Source organism: Palaemon carinicauda, chromosome 8, assembly GCF_036898095.1.
Source record: "Palaemon carinicauda isolate YSFRI2023 chromosome 8, ASM3689809v2, whole genome shotgun sequence".
NCBI classification, from domain to species: Eukaryota; Metazoa; Arthropoda; class Malacostraca; order Decapoda; family Palaemonidae; genus Palaemon; species Palaemon carinicauda.
The window spans coordinates 39,105,415-39,127,880 of NC_090732.1; the positions used below are offsets into that span (position 1 = coordinate 39,105,415).

The 22,466-nt window shown below is 47.5% G+C and overlaps 1 protein-coding gene across 5 annotated transcripts in view; it reads left to right on the forward strand.

Annotated features, from left to right (window-relative positions):
- The window catches only part of LOC137645713 (probable maltase), a 178,086-nt gene that overhangs the window by 34,326 nt on the left and 121,294 nt on the right, over window positions 1-22,466 (forward strand). The window lies entirely within an intron of this gene.

Consider the following 22,466-nt stretch of genomic DNA (forward strand, 5'->3'; position numbering starts at 1 on the left):
CTTCTCCGTGTGGTCTCAGGCCACTACGGTGACTTTTCATGGGTCGGGATCTCTCCCTTGGTCCTTCGGTCTCCCTTCGGCGGGCGCTGTGGGGAATCGTAATCGCTGGACTCTACTTACTAATATGTTTCTCCACTGTTCCTCCTTCCCTACGGGGAACTTGGGAGTTTTGTTTGACTACGGTCTCTCTCTCTCTCCTTGAGTTCGTTCACCCTTTTATTATTATTACGTATTACGGTAGCTTCCTTCCCGTTGCGGGTTGAATTGCTTCCGTATATTTTGTCTCAATAATTTTTTTTTTAAATCTAATTGCATTTGTTAACTTTTCAGCTTCTGTGTAGAACGCTTTCCTTCGGGGTTCATTCGTTCTTACGATTAGTAACATTCTTAGTTGAATTACATATTTATAATTGTTTTAATTCTGTTTTGTTACCGTTCTCCGCCTTCCCTCCCCCTTCCCGTGAATGGCAGTGGGGAAGGAGGGCGCATTCCTGTGTGTAATTCTTATTATTCTTCTCCCGCGGGGGTTCCTCTTCGGGGTTCCCCCGGGGGAATTAATGTTAACTAATTGTTTTTTTGGGCTCAAGCCATGACGTCCTGATGGAAGGTTCCTTTTGGTAGCTTCCTTGGGTATATTAACTACAATGATATTCCCAGAGAATTAAACCACAGGTTATCACAGAATTCTTACTTCTGGTGCGAGTATCCTAAAGGTTTCCCTTTAAGACATCGTATACAGTATCAACAGGGGACGCATGTATTAACACGCCACAGAGCTATCTGCACCCCATATAGAGTTAACACTTCGATATGGAAAGGTGGAGAATAACTGGGGAGCCGTTCCACAGTTACACTCGTCCGTGGCTACTTTTGGTACTCGAAATGTATACAAACGGGCGCCATTGTTAAATGACGTCACGTCCGTCCTCATCCTTCTTCTTGTAGCTACCTTGCAAAGACGGATTTTCCCCTTGTGCGTTTTTTATCGGCTTGCATCTTCGTTATGTCGCTACCTTCGGCCTCGCCTTCTTCTGGAAAGTTGAGTACCAGGTCCCAGTATTGTTTAAATAAGCTCTGCCCGTAAAGTAACTTATACTTTTCGTAATATTTCGTGTTTTGTGGCGGAGCTGTGCTGCTACCGGACACGCCATTTTATGGCGTCGCTGTTCTCTTGCATGCCTTATTAAGCTAGTCAGAACAGCTTATTCCGGCCTCTTAACTAATCGATATTGTTAGTTATTTAGTCTTCATAGCTAGGAACTTCATATATCGTGTTTTAACGCTCTATTATTCGGTCATCGCCTGACCCCATACTAGCTTGCTAGCTTAGCCCCTAGGCCAGATTGCCTAGCACCAGTGTTCATGCATGATATATTCCAGTGATCCTAAGTTAAGTTATGAAGATAGTGGCATTAGTTATCATACTGTTTACTGTGATGCAAGTGTTTTTCGCCTTCAGGGACCATATAGGGGACCGGTTTGATTGCGTACCTTTCTAACCTAACCTAAATGTAGGATCCCCTATATGCTCCCTCCATCCCCTGCCTACGGGCATTCCCTCTGTGTGGCCATGCTCCCCCTTCTACATAGGGGAATCATGTCCATAATCAGAGTAATTATCGCTTCTCGGTCTACCCTAAGGGAATGATCCCCCCTTAGGGTCGCAACCGAGAAAGAGGAACGGCCCTGTCCTTCCTCAGTTGCTTATGGTTAGGTTACTTACGCTTCCAGGCAACTTGCGATGTGTCTTTCAGCCTACCTAGCCTGAGATTTAACACTCCTTATCTAGGTTAGGCCCTCGGGGGGGGGGGGGGGGGGGCTAGTTCAGTACTACTATAGCTTGAGACGGTACTCCTGCACCGTTCTCATTCTGGTTACCTACTCTAGGCTAGGGAGCGTCCTCCCTTTCCTTGGTGGCCGTTGTTGTACAGAGCCTCCCCTATGGAAGACCCCCTCTTCTTCCCCCTCCCCATCTATCCCTTGGTGTAGGCTAGCCTATACATAGGCTAGCCTATACATATCTGTCCCCAGTCCTACAACTCCTCCTTAGGGTGGAGTGATAGGGCCATCTTGATCTCCTGTTCAGCAGGCCGCTCTGGTACATATACCCTTCATAGCGTCCTATGGGGTTAGCCACTGGCTGCGTCTTGTCCAACAGGGGTTCCCCCCTCTTGAGTGTACCCTAACCCTCCCTTGGGTTATCCTGGCACCCGGCCGACTGCCGGCCCCCGGCCATTGGATGATAGGCCCTTCTCCTATCATGGGCACACTCCCTCAGGTGGGATGCCAGAGGGGTATGCGATCTTACCCCTCCAATCCCTCCTTATCTGTCTCTCTATCTATCCTGGTGCTGGTCCCTTTCCGCCTCTACTGCCGGCGATACCGCCCTTCCTTTGGTGACACACTCATAAGATACCCTCCCTCCCCTAAGTCACCAGCCTTCCGTGTGCCGGAGGGCTGCCGCCTTTCATCGGCATACAGCCAATGGCCCACCCCTCTATTACCTAGTTTCGGTTGTCCGGCCTCCGGCGTGCCGGCATGGATTGCCGTCGGTCTGGGTATCCTAGCATATTCCATCTCACCTGATGAACTGATCACCAAGCTGTCAGCCTTCGGCTGCCGGAGCCCCCGCCTCCCGCCGGCGTGCCACCGCTGTGCCGGCGGCCGCCAAGTCGGTATTATGCTTAGATCCTTCATGTGTCTGCCTTAATGCCTTACACCCTGCTGGGGCGGCCTGCGGTGGTCCGCCGATCTGCCGGCGCCCTCCGGAAGCACCAAGGGACTTGCACCCCTTCTACTATCTGTCGACTACATGCCGACAACCCTACACTGCAGCCAGATGGCTTAGCCACTCCGATAGATGGGTATTGTCTTACCATTCTACTAGTGCTGTGCTGTCTTCTTGCATATCACAAATTTTCAGCATACTCTGTGTGTCTTAGCACGGTTGGTTGCCGGAACCTAAATCTATACGGGGTCTCCTACTACCCCTTTAACCCAAGGGCCTGAATGGTCTCAGTCCCTGATACACCCCACAGACAATCTCAGCTAGAACTTTGCTTCTACCCACCACGGGGATCCGTGAGGATTTCCGCTTTGTGTCCTTCGGTCACAAATGAGATTGCCTATTGATAAGGTTTCGGTAACCAACTGAGCGGGATCCACAAGTATGTGTCTATCTACTTCCCTTTCCCGCTCCTCTCTTCAACATTATAATTTTCATGAATTATTTAATGTTAAGTAAAAGTTTAATTACCTAAGAAATTTAACTTTAGAGTAATGTAAGTCATTCTTATGCCTTCCATACACTCATGATCTCTTTCTTTTACAGGAGGAGTATGTGAAGTGTGACCACAACTTCTGTGGAGTGAAGCGCCCGGACTTCTACGGGCACAAGGCGTGTCGGACCCAAGCCCCCTGCGCCGCCAAGAAAGGCGACCTGAAATATTGGGACCGCAGCACTGTTCAGTCTGCAAGAGTCTTCTGGTTGAAGCGTTCAATGATCCTCCTTCAGCGGAGGTAAGGGACAACGCTCGAGAGAAGCTACGCAAGTGGGTGCGTGGCTTCCAGAAGAACGCCACCAGACCGTATCTCACTACCGAAGATTTGAGGGCCTTGCTATTCCCAAAGGCATCAAAAGATTCAGTGGTCCCTAGTGATCAGATTCCCACCGTCCAGATAGTGGTGGAACCTGATGTGGTCATGGCCCAGTCCATGCACGAGTGCCGTTTAGATTCCGACAACGTGGAACGTATGTCGGAAGTGTCGGAGAATACGGAGAGAAACCTCATGGGCGAGGAGCTTGACTATGAGGAAGATCAGGTGGAATACCCTGATTCGGAGCATGAGGTCGCCCCCGCTTCTACCCCTGCACCAACTCCTACACCGACTGAGGAATCACTTCCTTCTACATCCGCTACCCCGGACCCCATCCCATCTAGCACTCAAGAGATCTTCAAGATGCTTGAAGCTCTCATGGATAAGAAACTTCGTGAGACTCATGAGTTTTTCAAGTCTAACATCGGAAGTTCTAAGCAACCGAAAAAGATTTCGGTTAAGGACCTCCCTGCCTGCTCGGATACTAACCCATGGAGGTATGCCGAGCACATGCCGATCACCATGGGCAAGATCTTGATCAGTGAGAAGGTCGGCTCGATCGCGTTGGAAGAAGTGGAGTTCTTCCCGAACTTTGAGGCTTATCCGTACTGTTATGTCCGACTCAGGTCCGAACCCGCCTCTAAAGAAGAGACCGAACCGAAGGAGGTTATAGTGTTCGATCTCTCGAAGGCCCAGACTATGCTAGCCAACGCGGTGAAAAGTAGGGGATTCACCAATTCAAAAATGCCGGCGCTTAGCAAGAAGCACCCGACCTTCGTCGCACCAGATAATGCGACCTTCCCCTTTCTTGAAAAGGCCTTCACTGCGGTACATAAAGCAGTGGAAGAAGGGAAACCTTGCCCTGTACTGGAGGAGTGCAGGCCCTTCTCCCTGACCACTCCCCCTGATGATAGGCACTGGAAAGACGTCCAGTCAACCTTCATAGTTGGGAAGTTAGAGCCTGACGTTGCTGGTCGTCAGTTTATCGAGGACCTCCCAAAACTCAACGATCACCTCCTTCGTAGGGAACATGATACGAAGGAAAGGCTTGACGCATCTATGTCCCTCCAGGTACAGCTTGAAGTCATGGCCAGTGACACTAGGGTCCCTGACTTCTACATGGTACTTGCCAAAACACATCTGGCAACGGTCGTGAAGGATCTGTACAGCTTCACTAAGGCTCGCAGAGCCTGTCGTGAATTCGTGTTCGCATGTGCTACAGTGAGACACGAACCCCGGAGGCTGATTTCCTCCAACATCTGGGGTAAACACCTCTTTCCCTCCTCCCTAGTGAAAGAGATCACCGACAAGGCCGCCACGGAGAACAGGAACCTTCTCCATAAATGGGGCATGTCGAAGAAAAGGAAATCCTCTCAGGACGACGGCCCTCAACCTAAGAGGAAACCCACGAAGCCAAAACCCCAGCAACGTCAACAGAGACGGCAGTTTCCGGGATCCGCTACTCCCCAAGTGGCAGCTCAGCCACAACAGACTTTTCAGCTGGTCACCCAACCGGTCCTGTCACAGTCACCAGTCTTCACCCCTGCATTTGAGCAGCAATCTACTACCTTTCGTCCCAAAGGTAGAGGCTCAAGCAGAGGCTCAGGCAGAGATGCGTCTCGCCGTTCCTCCAGAGGCAGAGGAGGAAGGGGAGCTAGCGGCCGAGGTAGCAAACCCTCGGGAAGCCAGAAGCAATGAAGTGCTTCCGATGGGAGGAAGACTCCGCCAATTTCAGGATCGTTGGACCTTCGATCCCTGGGCACACAGCATCGTCAAGAAGGGACTAGGCTGGAGCTGGACTCAACCACCCCCAACCTTCCAGCAATTCTTCCAACAGTCAACCCCCCTCCTGGAAGAATATGTCCTAGAACTCTTGAACAAGAAGGTGATAAGGAGGGTAAAGTCAACCAGGTTCCAAGGGAGACTATTTTGCGTCCCCAAGAAGGACTCCGACAAACTCAGAGTCATTCTAGACTTATCCCCCCTCAACAAGTTCATAGCGAACAAGAAGTTCAAGATGCTGACTCTTCAACAAATCCGGACCCTTCTGCCTCAAGGGTCCTACACGGTCTCGATAGACCTGGCGGATGCCTACTGGCACGTTCCGATGAACCATCACGCTTCCTCCTACCTAGGATTTCGACTCCAAAAGAAAAGCTACGCTTTCAGGGCCATGCCCTTCGGGCTCAACGTGGCCCCACGGATCTTCACCAAGCTGGCAGACGCCATCGTTCAACAGCTCCGCCTCCGCGGCGTCCAGGTGATGGCCTACCTAGACGACTGGCTGGTCTGGGCGACATCGCCCGAAGATTGTGTACGATCCTGCAACAAAGTCACCCAGTTCCTAGAACACCTGGGATTCAAGATAAACACCAAGAAATCTCGCCTCTCTCCAGCTCAGAAGTTCCAATGGTTGGGAATCCATTGGGATCTTCAGTCACACCGCCTTTCCATCCCGCAGAAGAAAAGGAAGGAAATAGCAGGGTCTGTCAAAAAACTGCTGAAATCCAAAAGGATCTCAAGACGACAGCAGGAACAAGTTCTAGGCTCTCTACAGTTCGCCTCTGTGACAAACCCAGTGCTTCGTGCACAGCTAAAGGATGCCGCGGGAGTCTGGAGACGTTCTGCATCCATCGCTCGAAGAGACCTCAAGAGACGGCTCCCAAACAGACTTCGGTTACTCCTAAAGCCGTGGTCGGAAGCAAAGGCCCTGAAAAGGTCCATCCCTCTTCAACACCCACCTCCATCACTCAACATCCACACGGACGCTTCGCTGGAGGGTTGGGGAGGTCACTCCCACCAACAACAGGCTCAAGGGACATGGTCTCCCCTATTCAAGACATTTCACATCAACATCTTGGAGGCCATGGCGGTCCTTCTCACTCTGAAGAAACTCTCTCCGCCTCCCTCGATCCACATTCGTCTGACTCTGGACAACTCGGTGGTAGTCAGATGTCTCAATCGTCAGGGCTCGAGATCGCCCCAGATAAACCAGGTGCTTCTCCCAATCTTCCGACTGGCAGAAAAGAAGAAATGGCACCTGTCTGCAGTTCACCTACAAGGATTCCGCAACGTGACGGCGGACGCTCTATCTCAGACAAGCCCGATAGAGTCGGAATGGTTTCTAGACGCAAGATCGTTCTCCTTCATCTCTCGCCAAGTCCCGGAACTTCAGATCGATCTCTTCGCAACGAGCGACAACAATCAACTTCCTCGTTATGTGGCCTCGTACGAGGACCCCAAGGCAGAAGCAGTGGACGCCATGTCACTGGATTGGAACAGATGGTCCAGGATATACCTGTTCCCTCCCACCAACCTTCTGCTGAAAGTCCTCTCCAAACTGAGAACCTTCAAAGGGACAGCGGCCCTAGTGGCTCCCAAGTGGCCCCGGAGCAATTGGTACCCCCTGGTCCTGGAGCTGCAGCCCAAGCTGATCCCCCTCCCGGGCCCAGTTCTCTCTCAGCAAGTACAGAAGTCGACTGTCTTCGCTTCATCACTGAAAGTCAGGGACCTTCATCTCATGATTTTCTCTCCCTAGCTGCGAAGAAAAGGTTTGGGATCTCGAAGAAAAGTCTAGACTTCCTCGAGGAATACAAGACCGAATCCACACGACGGCAATACGAATCATCCTGGAGAAAGTGGGTCTCGTTCGTCAAAGCAAAAAATCCTACGGAAATCACCATTGATTTTTGCATGTCCTTCTTCATTCACCTTCATGGACAAGGCTTAGCAGCCAACACGATTTCTACCTGCAAATCGGCTTTGACTAGACCACTACTGTACGCCTTGCAGATTGATCTGTCCAGCGATATCTTCAATAAACTACCAAAGGCATGCGCTAGACTACGCCCAGCACCTCCGCCAAAACCTATCTCCTGGTCCCTGGACAAGGTGCTCCATTTTGCCTCTAACTTGTACAACGATTCGTGCCCTCTCAAGGATCTGACTCAAAAGGTTACATTCCTTTTTGCTCTCGCCTCGGGAGCTCGAGTCAGCGAAATAGTGGCATTATCAAGAGACGAGGGTCATATCCTGTTTACAGACTCAGGAGAACTTACTCTCTTCCCTGATCCGACGTTTCTCGCAAAAAACGAATTACCCACCAAGAGATGGGGCCCCTGGAGAATCTGCCCCCTGAAGGAAGATGTCTCTCTTTGTCCTGTAGAGAGTCTCAAGGTCTATCTTCGAAGAACTTCAGACTTTGGTGGAGGCCAACTCTTCAAAGGAGAAACATCGGGTAGCGACCTGTCACTGAAACAACTAAGAGCGAAAATCACCTACTTCATTCGCAGAGTGGATCTTGACAGTACACCCGCAGGTCACGATCCTAGAAAAGTCGCATCTTCTCTGAATTTCTTTCAGAGTATGGATTTCGGAAGCCTCAAGAGCTTCACAGGATGGAAATCCTCGCGTGTTTTCTTCAAGCACTACGCGAAGCAAGTGCATGAAGTCAAACATTTCGTGGTAGCCGCAGGTAGTGTTATGAAACCTGCAGTTTAACTCTGCATAGAACAGTGAGTTACTTGGGACTTTAACTCTACGGGTGCCTGTGTTGACCCTCGTGTGATACATAGTGATTTATGGACACTTAGTGTTTCTCATAGACTGTTCTTTACAAGGTGAAAATGTCATAGACTTTACATGAGTGCCACATGCCTAGGGCATGATGTGTTTTTTCCCTTTTTTAAAGACTGACGTTCCTCTGGAACTTGTGCTTTCTAATTATTTGAAATTTCTTTCAGATTCAAGATTGAAGTCTTCCAATTTCTATGTACATTATTTATTATTGTAAATCAACTTTACATCCCTTATTGCATTTATTACTATTATAACCTGCAATTGTGAAATAAAATGTCTATTTTATTACTTGTGCGTCTCTCTCCGCTCCTATTTACACTATGAAATACATGAATGTCATAGTTTCATTTACCCCTTTCTTTGAAATGAGAAGAATAATATGTTTTTGTCTGTATTATATACTCACCCATGCTGTGTAATATTCCTAATTGAATACTTACTTACGCCATACCTTCGAGACCAGATTATTTTCTAACCTTGGAATAGAGTGACTAACCATCACTTATCTACCGTTGAGAATGTTCCTACACGAATATTGACCATTCTGTCTTGTCTCCGAGTCCTTCATGAACTCTCCGCAGGGTGAGTAGCCCTTCATTGACCACTTTGAATTTTGGTGTAACCCGTTGGGACTTCTCTGCCGGGGGGGGGGGGGGGGGGGGCGGGAAGCTGGATCCCCACGGAACCTCTACTGAGGTCACATCACATACCTCTATTCAAAGCCCTTGGCACTTACTCTGATAGGGGGAAAATTTCCACGATACATTGATTCTCTGGTACTCTTCCATCAGGACGTCATGGCTTGAGCCCAAAAAACGGATTTTGAGCGAAGCGAAAAATCTATTTTTGGGTGAGATGGCCATGACGTCCTGATGGACCCTCCCTGCTGTTCTAGTCCAGCCTTTCAGGCCCCGCCCTGTCCTGCTTTATCATGGAGATTAGCAAGTAGCTGGCATCAGGATGAGGACGGACGTGACGTCATTTAACAATGGCGCCCGTTTGTTTACGTTTCGAGTACCAAAAGTAGCCACGGACGAGTGTAACTGTGGAACGGCTCCCCAGTTATTCTCCACCTTTCTATATCGAAGTGTTAACTCTATATGGGGTGCAGATAGCTATGTGGCGTGTTAATACATGCGTCCCCTGTTGATATACGATGTCTTAAAGGGAAACCTTTAGGATACTCACACCAGAAGTAAGAATTATGTGATAACCTGTGGTTTAATTCTCTGGGAATATCCTTGTAGTTAATATACCCAAGGAAGCTACCAAAAGGAACCTTCCATCAGGACGTCATGGCCATCTCACCCAAAAATAGATTTTTCGCTTCGCTCAAAATCCGTTTATTTTTACAGTTAACTATATAGTTTTTCCGTTTGCCTAATGTGCCTACGAAGCAGAGCTGTCCTGTTGGGTCCTGGGGAGTCTGCCGTTGCCGCCTCCTCTACGACTTCGTCATGGGCGTGTTCCTTCTCCTAGAAGATCTCCCGTAACAACTGTCAGCTCCTTAGTTCATATAAGAACGCTCAGGAGGTTCGCCTCCTTGGGTGGGTTCTTCCCTTCCGAGGGAGGTTCCCTTCCCAGGTATGAGTTTTTCCCCTTCAGGAGGGTTTCTTTTCCTACCTTAATTTTTTTCTGGTCCTCGGGTGGTTATACTCTTGGTGCTGAACTACCGCTTTTGTAACCATGCTCAAGGGGCTGAGCGGTTGCAAGGCCGGACCATGGTGTTCGTGCGATTTTGCTCTTGGTGCTGAGCGGTCGCACTTGCAGCTACACTCAAGGGGCCGAGCAACTGCAGGAGCTCCTCTTCGGAGGGTTGCTCTTTATGGTCAGCTTGCTGATCCAACGGCCCTAAGGGGCGCCTTCATCAGTCTCTTCTACGAAGTTTTCTTCTTTCTCGTTTGCGAGAGAGGACACTCATAGACACTCCTCTTCGGAGGACTCCCTACTGCTGTTGTTGCTGAAGGCTCAGTTCCCCCCCCCCCCGAACATCTTCGAGGGGGCAGCTGAGTCCAACGGTCTCTCCTGCGAGTGTCTCTCCCCCTCAGGGGAGTACACTAACAGAGACTCCTCTTCGGAGGACTGATGATGGTGCTCCTGTCCGTGGTTGTCCTCATTTTTAGCCGCAGAGGATCCTCCTCGACGAGAACAGACTGTTGCTGCTGCTTCTTTAGACCTTCGATCTTCGACATCTGCCAGATCTTCTTGTCTTCCTTCTCCGTTCCTGGACGCAGTAGCGCTGTGGGCGCCTCCAGCCCGTTTTCCAAATGGGCGCCGGTCCCTTCGGGGCTAAGGGCTTATCTCACATGGAAGTAAGCCCTTTGGTGCCAGGTTTTTTTACCTGTGCTACCTCGTTCTACTGCTCGCTCGCGCGCAGTAGTTCGCAATTGTTCCTGATGTGCACAATGCGCGCCAACGCGCCCACGAACTCCGGATCTAGGCGCAAGTCTCCTGCTGTGGACCAGACTTCTGCTGAATCAACCTGATCGCCAACTCTTCTGAGTCCTTCTGTGCGGCTACGCGCCATGCGCGCCTACGGTCTCCTGAACGCCCACGATCGCCTGCTTGCCAGCGCACATCTGGTCACCCTTTCCTGATGTGCGCATTGCGCGCCAACGTTCGCCCTCGCGCCCACGATCTCCGGATCTGGGCACAAGCAGGGGGGTTGTTCTTCACTGAACTCCACGTAGACCTGCTCGCCAGCTCGCATCTGTGCCACCTTCCTGATATGCGCATGCGCGCCATCGTTCGCCCACACGCCCATGATCTTCGGATCTGGGCGCAGGCAAGGACATTTTCCTGATGTGCGCATACGCGCCATCGTTCACAGGTTCTTCTGGACTTTCAGCGCATCTACTTCACCGCCGCCCAAGAGATACCTAAGTTAGCGCACAGGCGCTCACAGGCGCTCACAGGCATCCCTGGGCTCTCCTTACGCACCAGCGATCCTCTACGCGCCCGCGCGATTTGTCGCCTGCGCACAAGCGATTTCAACGCCAACGCTTCAATCGTCGTAGGTTTCCTACGCGCCCATGCGTTAACTCTCCTGTACGCGAGCGGTCGCTATGCGCCATCGCTCGCCAACGCGCCACCGCTTGCCAACGCGCCATCGCTTGCCAAACACGCCATCGCTTAACCACGCGCCATCGCTCGCCGACGCGCCATCGCTTGCCGACGCGCCTTCGCCCGCCTACGAGCCATCGCTCGCCAGGTCGCGCCATCGGTCTCGCGGCTGCCTGCGCTCGCCCTTACGCCCACGTGCCCCTGCGTGCCCACGCGCCCGCGTACACGCGAACCTGTGTTCGCCCGCGCGCGAACCAGCGATTTTCCAGCGCTCGAGCTCCAGCACTATTCCCGCCAGCGAGCCATCGCTCGCCGAACGCGCCATCGCTCGCCAACGCGCCATCGTTCGCCAACGCGCTATCCCTTGCCAACGCGCCATCGCTCGCTTACATGCCATCGGTCTCCCAACCTCCAGCGCTCGTCCTTTCAACCGCGCTCGCCCTCACCTGCGCGTCCACGCGCACTTTCGCCTGCGCGCCCTCGCACCCACGCGCCTGCACGCCCGCGCTCCTGCGCGCCCACGTTCGCCCACGCGCGAACCAACGATTTACCATCGCGCGAGCGCCAGGGTGATTTCGACCGCTATTCCCGTAGAGCGGGAAGCGTGTTATCGTAACACGGGCAACCTGGCGAGTCATCTGGGGCGCGTACTTCCAGTTCACGATCTTCTAGGGCGGGAAGCCCCGTAAACGCAGAGCATGGCACATACAAGAAAAGGAAGGATCTTCAGAGAGGTCTGGGCAACATCCTTCTTCCTTTCAGGCAATCCCCATCATCTCTACTCCTCAGGATCGTTCGATTCCCTTTCCCCTAGCGGGAGTCGCTGACACTGCGTCTGTCAGCCGTCAGCAGAGGAGGTACTTCGAGATCATGGGGAACCTGGTTTTAGCCCTTCCTCTCCACCATTCCGTGGAAGGGCCTCCCCTGGGAGTTCTTCTCTCGAGAAGTTCTCCGCCCAGCTGGTGACTTTCTCATCTTCGAAGATCTTAAAACCAGAAGAGAGCCGCAAAGTGTGCCATGCGGGCCACTTCGTGGCTGGTTATCTGGCTTGGATCTCTGAGCATCCTGGTGCGATCCGAGATTTTGTCCAGGGAGAGCTCTAGGAAGGTCAGGGAAACTTTCCTCCTCTCGGGCATGAGCATCTCGTTTCCCGGCTCACCAAGTTTCGAACTTGTGGGCAAACTCTATGTTGAAGCATTGAGATGCAGTGACCGAGATGTTCCTCTCGGAAGTCCCAAATGGATGTCGGCAAGCTCAGACACTCTTCCACTCTTGGAAATACCTTGTTTTGAGCCCAAGGACAGGTAACGGACAACTGAGAGATGGAGAAAGCGAATCACGGTTCGCTCCTCCATAGGCGCTTGCATCCAGACCCCACAACCTCCAGCGCCTCAACAACAACAGCCTCGTCAGCCTAGGACATCGGAACCAGCCCCGGCAGCTAAGACAAGGTGTCTAAACAGCAGCCCCCTCCTGTCAGAGGCAAGAAGGGCGGGAAGCAATAATCCTGAGAGAGCGGCCGAGGCCGCAAACGCTAGGATTGGCGACCCCTCTGCAGGGTCCCCGGTGGGGGGATGCCCAAGGTTGCGCGCTCAAGTGGCAGCAGCCCGGGGCCGATACCTGCACGATCTCCGTGATCAGCCAAGGAATCGCGTCCCGTTCTTTACATCTCTACTTCCGCTGACAGCAAATCCAGTGTCACCGAGCTCCTATGCCATGGGATCGGCAAAGGGGCTAGCCCTTCGGGCAGGAATCGAGACCATGCTCTAGAGGAGGCTCTCCAAAAGGTCATCGACGGCTCCCCCCCACGGCTTCTTCAGTCAACTCTTTCTTGTAAGAAAGCGTCCGAAGTCTGGAGACCTGTCTCGACCTCTCTACCCTGATCAAGTTTGTCAAACAAACTTCGTTCAGCGTGGAACAGCAGAGCCAATCAGGCTTGTAGTGTGACCACAACTCTTCATGTGCACACTGGAGCTGAAGGACGGGTATTTCCAGATCCCGATCCATCCGTCTTCCAGGAAATACTTGGAATTCAGCCTAGATAACAGTTATACCAGTTCAGGGTTCGGTGTTTTTCGACCTCCCCGCAGCACCTCAGGTGTCTCCAGAATGTTCACCCTGTTATCTTTATGGCCACACAGGAGCGGCTTCCGTCTCCTTTGCTTTCTGGAGGACTGGCTATCCCAGGCAGTCTCGGAATCGACCCTTCCTCAACACCGAGACAAGCTTCTGGGACTTTGCCAAGATCTAGGGATCATGGTAATTCTCGGGAAGTCTTCTCTGCTCCCATCTCAACAACTGGGATATCTAGGCATGATATTGGACTCCAATCTCCAAGCCTTCCCATCAGATGGCAGGATAGCAAGGCTGAGGAGAATCGCAGAACCTTTCCTCAGACGAGGAGAGCTTCCAACCCAATCTTGGTTACACCTCCCAGGTCACCTTTCCTCCTGGCCAATCTAGTTCCAACGGCCGCCTGAGGATGAAATCCCTGCGTCGGCGGCCCAAGTCCCGGTGGAATCAAGACAACGATTCCCCGGACATTCTGGTCCCTTTGGGACCTGCGGAACGAATGGACCTGCAGTGATAGCTGACCTATGGAACCTTTGCAGGGGAATAGATCTTCTTGCCCTTCCCCCTCATTTGATGCTGTTTTCGGACTCGTCAAAACAGGGGGGGGGGGGTTTCACATTCTGAATCAGGCTTATGGTCAGAACCAGAAGGGTACCTCCACATCAATCTGCTAGGAATGAAGGCTGTAGTCTGGCCCCTTAACACTTCCAACAGACCCTACCGAGGCACTCCGGGGACGACAACTCCACGGTAGTGACTTTCGTTTCAGCAAGCAGGGAGGTACCTCTTCATATCAACTTTCTCATCTTACAGTGGGGATACTGAGATGAACCGAAGTCCACGGCTCGTTTCATTCCGGCCAAGGAATGTGCTCTCCGACAGTCTGAGCAGGACTTCACCGATAGAGAGTACCGAGTGGTCTTTGGCCCCCCTTGGTAGCCAACAGGTCCTGACCTTGTGGACCTGTTTGCGACAACCTTGAATTTCAAGCTGCCGCTGTACTACTCCCAGGCCCAGACCCCGAGGCACTCTAGCAAGATGCCTTTCTACACGGTGGGACAACATCGACGTCTACATCTTCCCACCGTTATCATCGACGTCTACATCTTCCCACCGTTATCATCGACGTCTACATCTTCCCACCGTTATCATCGACGTCTACATCTTCCCACCGTTATCATCGACGTCTACATCTTCCCACCGTTCTGTCTGTTGAGAAGGGGGCTCAACAAGACCAGACTATCGGTTAACCTGTCGATGACTCTGATAGCTCCTCTGTGGCATCATGCAGAGTGGTTCCCGGAACTTCTACATCTCCTGACGGAACTCCTGAGAGAGCTTCCCCCACGACACGAGCTACTCAAACAACCACACTACGACATCTACCACAAGCCGTAGCATCGCTTCGGCTTCACGCCTGGAGACCATCCAGCATCCCCTCACAGAGAGAGGCGTTCCGCAACAAGTTCCGCAGGGGTCTGCCAGGCGAAGTGTAGAATCTTCTGTGGTTGGTGTGGTGGGAGAGGTACCTCTCCCCTTGATGCCACTATTCCAGCAATAGCGGAGTCATTGTCTATCAGCGGGAGGAGATGCTCCTGTCGCTCTCGGTGGTGGAAACCTATCGCCCAGCCCTTAGCCTGGCCTTCAGTCTGAAAGGAATAGACATTTCCTCCTCGCTGGATCTTTCTTCGCTCATACGTAACTACGAACCTACCTGCCCCAGTCGGAAATGAGACCTTCTCCTGGAACATGGTTCGGGCTCTTAGGGCTCTTAAGAGATCTCCTTGCGAACCATTACGCCAGGCTTCTGATCGTCACCGGTCTTGGAAGACGGTGCTCCTGCTCGCTCTGGCCTCGGCCAAGCGTGTCAGCGAATGTCATGGTCTCTCGTACGGCGTCGCCCACTCAAGAGGATAGGTGGAGGTAACGTTCAGGTTCGTCCCTGAGTTGGTTACTAGACTCAAAATCTGGGAGTCCCGGACCTTCGGTCGAATCCTTCAGGATTTCGAGTCTCAGTTCTGTAACAGATGACCCAGACCTTCTCCTACTAGGCCCAGTAAGGAGTCGGAAGGGTTATCTTAAAGAACAGCTGCAGTTCGTCCTCGCGTGCAAGCCCTGTTTGGGAGCACAGGGAGGACGGAGAGGAGGGTCTTCAAGAATGCCTTTTCAGCCTGGACGCAAAGGATCATCCATCACGCCCTGAATCCAGATCCTCCTCCGTCACGTCGCCTTAGGGCACACAATGTCAGAGACATCGCAACGTCCCTGGCCTTCAAGGGAAACTACTCTGTGATGCAGGTTCTACAAACTGGAGTCTGGAAGCGTCTAACGACCTTCACAGCCCACTACCTGCAGGACGTGACCCACTGGAGCCTCGATACGTCTATCGGCCCTGTGGTGGCTACACAACAGCTGGTCTAACCTCAGGCTCCTTATTGGACAGGTAGCAGAAGGTTGAGGGCATTGTTATCCGGTTTTAGTCTTCATGAATGAAAGAAGTATGTCTGGCCCTTACTTCTTTCTTCATCCTCCCCTCTCTTGGGGAAAGCAGCATCCTGGGTTCTCTGCATAGCTGACCTCAAACCTCTGCAGTTAAACCATGCTTCCTTGTGTTCCTAGTATTGAGTTAATACTATCGCGTCCCCTATACCCTGACGAGGTGGTATTGGGAACGTCCTAGCCTAGAATTCCAGCTAAAGGACTTCAGGTCGACTTCCTAGGATAAGTCACACTTCTTCCCTCCACACACAGCTTATGTAGGCCGCACGTTTCTTGCGTAGCAAGAACTTGCGAGGTGCAGGGACTCTTTTTCTCAAGTGCTGCTCACTCGGATTCTGAGTCCCTGGGTAAGCCAAAGCCAGTAAGACTGGGGACTTTCCACCCTTCCTAAGGGTAAGTCACCCTATGTAAATAGCGTGGTTTGTATTTCGGTTATGGAACAAATGACAAATTCGGAGATAATTTGTATTTTTCCTAACCATACAAACCTTAGCTATTTACACATATTTGCCCGCCAGCCCTGTCCCCCAAGGCAGGTCCTACCTCTAAGTGAAGTGAAGCAGTTCACCGGTGTGTGAGGGGGAAGGGGTAGCTAGCTACCACTCCCCTACCCCTCGCTAACTAGCGGGGGTAATACACCCTCGTTAAATTCTAATGGCTCGTCCTTTCAGCTACGCCAAAAGTAAACCCTATGTAAATAGCTAAGGTTTGTATGGTTAGGAAAAATACAAATTATCTCCAAATTTGTCATGTTAGGTTGGAGAGCTTTGATAGGTTCTATGGCCTTTTAGAAATCTCAAAAGTGTTAAATAATCACGTATTGTCCTGTTTTCGCACACCCAAAGTCCCAGGTTCCCACCTGTGTTTGTCGGGAAGGGGGTCCATAACAGTAGAATGACTTATTTGCAGTGGAAATAAAGTTCAAATTTGTTGAAAGCACACTTATTTATTGTAGGAAAAGCTGTTTTTCTTATCAATAATGTTGTCCCGTGTTGTTCTATAATTTTACCTACTCGTCTAATTGTGTTTATATTTGAATTAACTTTTTAAACTAGGTTTCCCTCAGTCATCATCATGACAAATAGTCATTGTCATGAAAAAAAAAAAAACAGTTACCGTAATCAAAACCAAGTTACAGTAGTGAAACACAGTCAAAACACTGGAGCTTTTGTTTGCCAGCAGTTCTGGACACATAAAAAGTGGGGTTTTCCGTCCCATTTTCCATGGAGTCATTTATAGGCTCGGAGCTGTATTCATTGTATTACACATAGGACTACCTTGTTACTTAATTGAGCTAATGATTAATGGGCTTTTGCTTTGCCGTATGCTCGCTTCGCTCATGAGTAAACATTATCTCATTGCTCCCATGTTCTGGCAAGCGGATTGTGTGTTGTTAGTTCGTTAGCCCCATAGGTTAGTATTTTGGTATTAATTAGCAATTATACACACATAGGGGTGAATACACACTTAACAAAGGGGTGCATGGTAGCTTAGCACTCCAGCAATCTATTTAAACTTGGACTTGCTTCCACATTTCCAATGATCAGACGAAATATATGAAACACTCGTTTCTACCCTAAACCTTCTATTATTAACATGATCAATAAAATAAAGAGCCATGATTACCTTCCATATCCCAATATTGAAAATAAATAACAAAGAGGTTTAGAATATAAAACGTTTGGCCCTTTATTCTGTTCGAACAAGTAACTTACTGCTGAAGCACCACCTATCAGTGTTTTTCTGAACTACTGCCTACCAAGTGGAAGTAGGCTCCTATGATATGGGCTATGATGACAAAAGGAGCATAATAGGTATTTATTGTTAAAATCTGTAACTTCGCTAATAGATTTTCTGCCAGTAGTATATGGTATTCAAAATAGTGTGTTTGCAAAGATCTATTTAACTATGTGAGTTTTAATGTACTAACTAATATTACACCATTCTATAATTGAACCAAGTTGTGTATGATGTGTAATTCTCAACGCTATGGAAATACAAGGCCAACAACACACAACAATTACGGCCTTGTTGAAATGCATAGTTTATAGTTTTTCTGGTTCGCGGAGGGAATGACTTTTCGATTATGTGTACAATTTTTAAGAATAATATATCTAATGGAAATGAGAAAATTCATGTTTTTTTTTTTAAATGACTAATATTTTCTCTGTTTTTCAGAGAGGAGTTTTTCTGTGCGAATGAGCGATATCATGAGTTTCATTTATACTTTTCTCACGACTTTTCATAGAAAGGGCAAATTTTACTATATAAACACTAATTTTGTTTACAAAAGATCTATTACTAGCAATGTGAACTAAAATTTTTATTATTTCTTTTAAGAATTTGAATTTATTGCTTTTATGAATTTAAACAGTATGTATTGTAGATTACTAGTATTTTTTTATATAGAATTTATGAGTCCTGAAATCCATATTACCCCTGCCACCAAGGAACTGGCATTGACCCAGACTGATGGTAGGGAAAGTTGAAGTAGAAGAATCTGCAAGAAGTGATAGCCCATGCACTTTTTTTTAGTTCATGTCCTACTAATACCACTCCTACTGTAATAATAATAAAAAAAAAGAACTTTTAAGACAGGAACCAGATTTGATCCCCGAGAGAGAAATTAAGAGATTGGGCCTCGAAAGTGAAATTGAAGACCAAAATAAAGATCCACATTAAGAAATATGACATGATGTGGGGGAAAAGCAAGAAGTGGAGAAGGATATTCATACAAATGCTTGGAGGCCTGGCCGTGATTATTCATTATAGTACATACGTAATGCGAAGTGGGGAAAAGTTATCTTGGTCAAAATAACATTGATATTTATCCTTGGCTTCTTTATTTTCATGTAAAATCAGGCCTATATTTTAAGGTTTGTGTCCGTTTTAGTCAGATGGAAAAACAACTTTTAAAACCAGTGGTAACAGGGCCATTAACACACTATGACAGATGGATATTTTTTATACCAACATAAGACAGCATCATAAAGCCAATATTAAGGTCTGAAGAATTTTTGAATCGTCAAAAATTTTATCTGAAAGAATAAAGCAGTCTATATCAATGGTGGAGCCAGGATTTTTTTTGAAAGGGGGGTCAGACCTATAAAAGTATGAGAAATGCGAGCAAGCAAAGCTTATTCGGTCTGAGAAAATTTGAGATTTTGTAGTCTCTCAGATCACTTCTGAGACACCCCATAAGATCACAATCATACTGAATTTATGTATAATTTTTAAAGAATTATAGGTCTTATTTCTTGACACAAAATCTAAAAAATTAAAATACGATCAGACAACATCAATTTTGGTCTGGTGATTTGCCCAAATTTGAGGAGCATGATAGTAATCCCATTTTTAAAGTGCAATTCACTGCATATCTGACAACAGACACATTTATTTGATTATTGTGGTATAAAACAAAACATACTGAGATTAAGTGATAACCAAAATGGGAGTATAAAACAGAAGTTTAATAAGGTATTCTTAAACAATTAAAGATTTACTTATCTTGTATTTTCTCATATTCTTTGGCTTGACAATGAATCACAAACTCATGGATACTATTTATGATTATATTTGACATCACCAGAATAAAACAATTTCATTTTTTTTGGACATCTTTATTGTTTGAGAAATTTGACAAGGATATTATAGGAAAACTGTATTCAAACTTTGTCATAAAAAGTTTTATTGTTTTGTAAAACCGCATTTCTTGTTATAATTTGGAGGCTTTTTTGTCATAAAAAGTTTTATTTTGTTGTAAAACTGCATTTCTCGTTATAATTGGGAGGGTTGTTGTTGGGGTATTAAAGCCAACACTTGTTGTTGGCACGGGCCTTTCCCTTGGTTGGCCCGTTTAATTGGGAGGGAGGACTTTGGTGTATTATCAACGTAAAGTACTGAAACATTTGCTACAAATTGAACATTTATATGGTTATATGATTTTTCTTTTATGTGAATTCATCAATTCAGATGGCTACTCTGACAGTAGCGTGCAATTGAAGAGTTTCCTGCAATGCGCTTTGGCGAACTCATCAGCAATATCTGTCAATTCTAGTTGGAAGTTGTAGTGGATTTTCATAAGATTGAAAGCTAAGAGTCGGCTATACGTCGTTCTATTCCTGAGTTGCATCTGCATCTGCATATAACAATGCATTTATGAGTTTGTCTGGAATTGTGCCTGTGAAGGATTGCCACATCATGTGCCATCGTCTTAAGCTCATTGCGAAGTGAGAGCGGGCTTGGCAGGTCATCTTTCCAGTGCAGTAGCTGCGTGGTGATGTGATGTCTTCAGACAATTTAGAATGTTGTGTTGTAAGTTTTGGAACCAGCTGCAGTATGCCAGAAACTGGCTGACATTCTTCTGCTGAAAACCTATCCTTCAGCTGTTAGAGGACATCAACCAGTTGGATTGCAATTGTGCGCTTTGTAGTATTCAAGTGGTGTGGCTGCCTCAGTGTAACTCCGATGCTGTTGTACTTGAGTTGTTGTGGGGAATGGTTTCAGTTGATCCAACTTGCTCAGTAATGTCTTTCACTTCGTTGTCGTACCGCTGCTGAAATTCAATATCAGTGTTATTTTTCTAGTCCTTGGACATCTAGTAGGGCACCATCAACCATGCGATATGCTTCGTGAATGTCCAGTTCACGCTTTTATGGCTTTGATGCCAGATATTAGACATAATCCAAGCTGTTTTTCAAAGTTATGAATGCTATCACATGATCAAAACTCTACATACTAGTTTTGATTCCCATGGATTTTGTCATGGTTTCCCTGTCCAAGTTCCAGGATTCCTGACTCAATTCCGGGTGACACAACATATTCAAAATAACCTCTTAATGAATAACAATATAGTAATAAAGTTCCTGAAACATTTCAAGGCACACATGGCGTTCGACCTGTGTTTTGCACAGGCCCTTCAAGTTTGTGATGCTTTGTTTGAGGGCAGTAAACATGTAGCACATTTTCAAAGAATCTTTGATGTTTCAGTGAGTTATCAAAGAAATAATACACACAATATATCAGGTCAATTATGTTTTGTATTTGTGGTAGTTTACAGCTTCTGCCAATGGCAAGATTCAGCTCATGGGCATGACAATGAATGTAGGCTGTTTTTGGAGAAACTTCCTTTATATTCCCTGACTCCCGTGCATTCGGATGATATTGAAGAGGCACCAATCGTATGCTTGCCCTCATATGCTAGCCGGATCAAGGTTGGCAGATGTGAGAGACTTTATCAAGCCATCATCTAATGCCCGACTAGTTGTCCGAAAAACATTCACAAAATTCATGAAAATATTAAAAATTTTCGATCTATCAAAGTTTGAGCTCATGTTTAGATACTGCAGACACACAGTAAGCACTTCTTGATTTGCTTAGTTATATGTGACTTCATCTGGAATTACGAATAAAACTGAACATCTCCATACAATGATTCCGTTAGTTTAGCTCGCATCATACTCCCAATTACTAGGATGATTTCCTCTTGTATCGCTTTTTATGTGTATTTGGTATATTTGGAAGCAGTGAATAAATGTTCACGTAGTATTTCGTCACTCTTAGCATCATGCTCTAACGTAGCAGTGAAATTGGCTTTGTTTTGTTCTTGGGTAGACGAGAAATCCACCATATCTTTGTGATGGCCTCGTAGTTATATGCCTTGTTGTCCAAGTAGAGTACACAATTAATACTTTTCTTGAGCACGTACAAATTTCTCTCCTGATTTTGTTTTTTTACCCTCTGTAATGCAGAGTCGATGCTATGTGATGCAGTTTAATAATTATGGAAGAACAGTGACCCTCGCTCAGCAGCTTCGATATGAAATCCTGACTTATCTTTCTTAGACAGCAATCCATCTTTTCCAATTAAGCTCCCCACCAAATATTCCTCCCATGTTAGAAACACAAACATGTTGAATGTGGTGACTAAAGTATCGTGTAGCTATATCTAGTGACCACAGTATATTCACCAAACGGTTGAAACTCTTGGTGCAGTGCAAATGTGTTTACATAGGCCCATATAAATTGAATACATGAATGTACATTTATGGCATGAATCATGGCATTCACTGCTTTTTGTGGAACCGATACGCGTTATCACCAAATTCGCGATCTGTTCTATGCTTCATCAATATTTATATGCACACAAATAAAATTTCAGCCACTGAAAGGGGTCACGCCCCCTGAACTCCCTGCTTGATCCACCATTGCTCTATATATAATTTATTTATCAACAAATAACATTCACACCCATACCGTAATACACGCACACACAGACACACACACACACACACACACATATATATATATATATATATATATATATATATATATATATATATATATATATATATATATATGAATAGCTTTATTCTTTCAAATAAGATGTTCGGGAAATACTGATATATGCAAAAAAATATTTAAATTTTGGGTAGTTTTACATTTGTAGGTTGCATTTGATTTTTGGTGCCCGGGGATTTTTCAGGTGTTTCTCTAAAGCCCTGTCGCCCCTCCATACAAAAAAATCATAAAAGCTCCCAAAAATTACCATCATTAATCTTCCTGCCCCTTTCCACGAGAGAGAACATCCCCATCACCTGTGTGCCCTCTTAAAGCTAAACCTAGCATCCCAATAGGTAATAACATATACAATTCTCT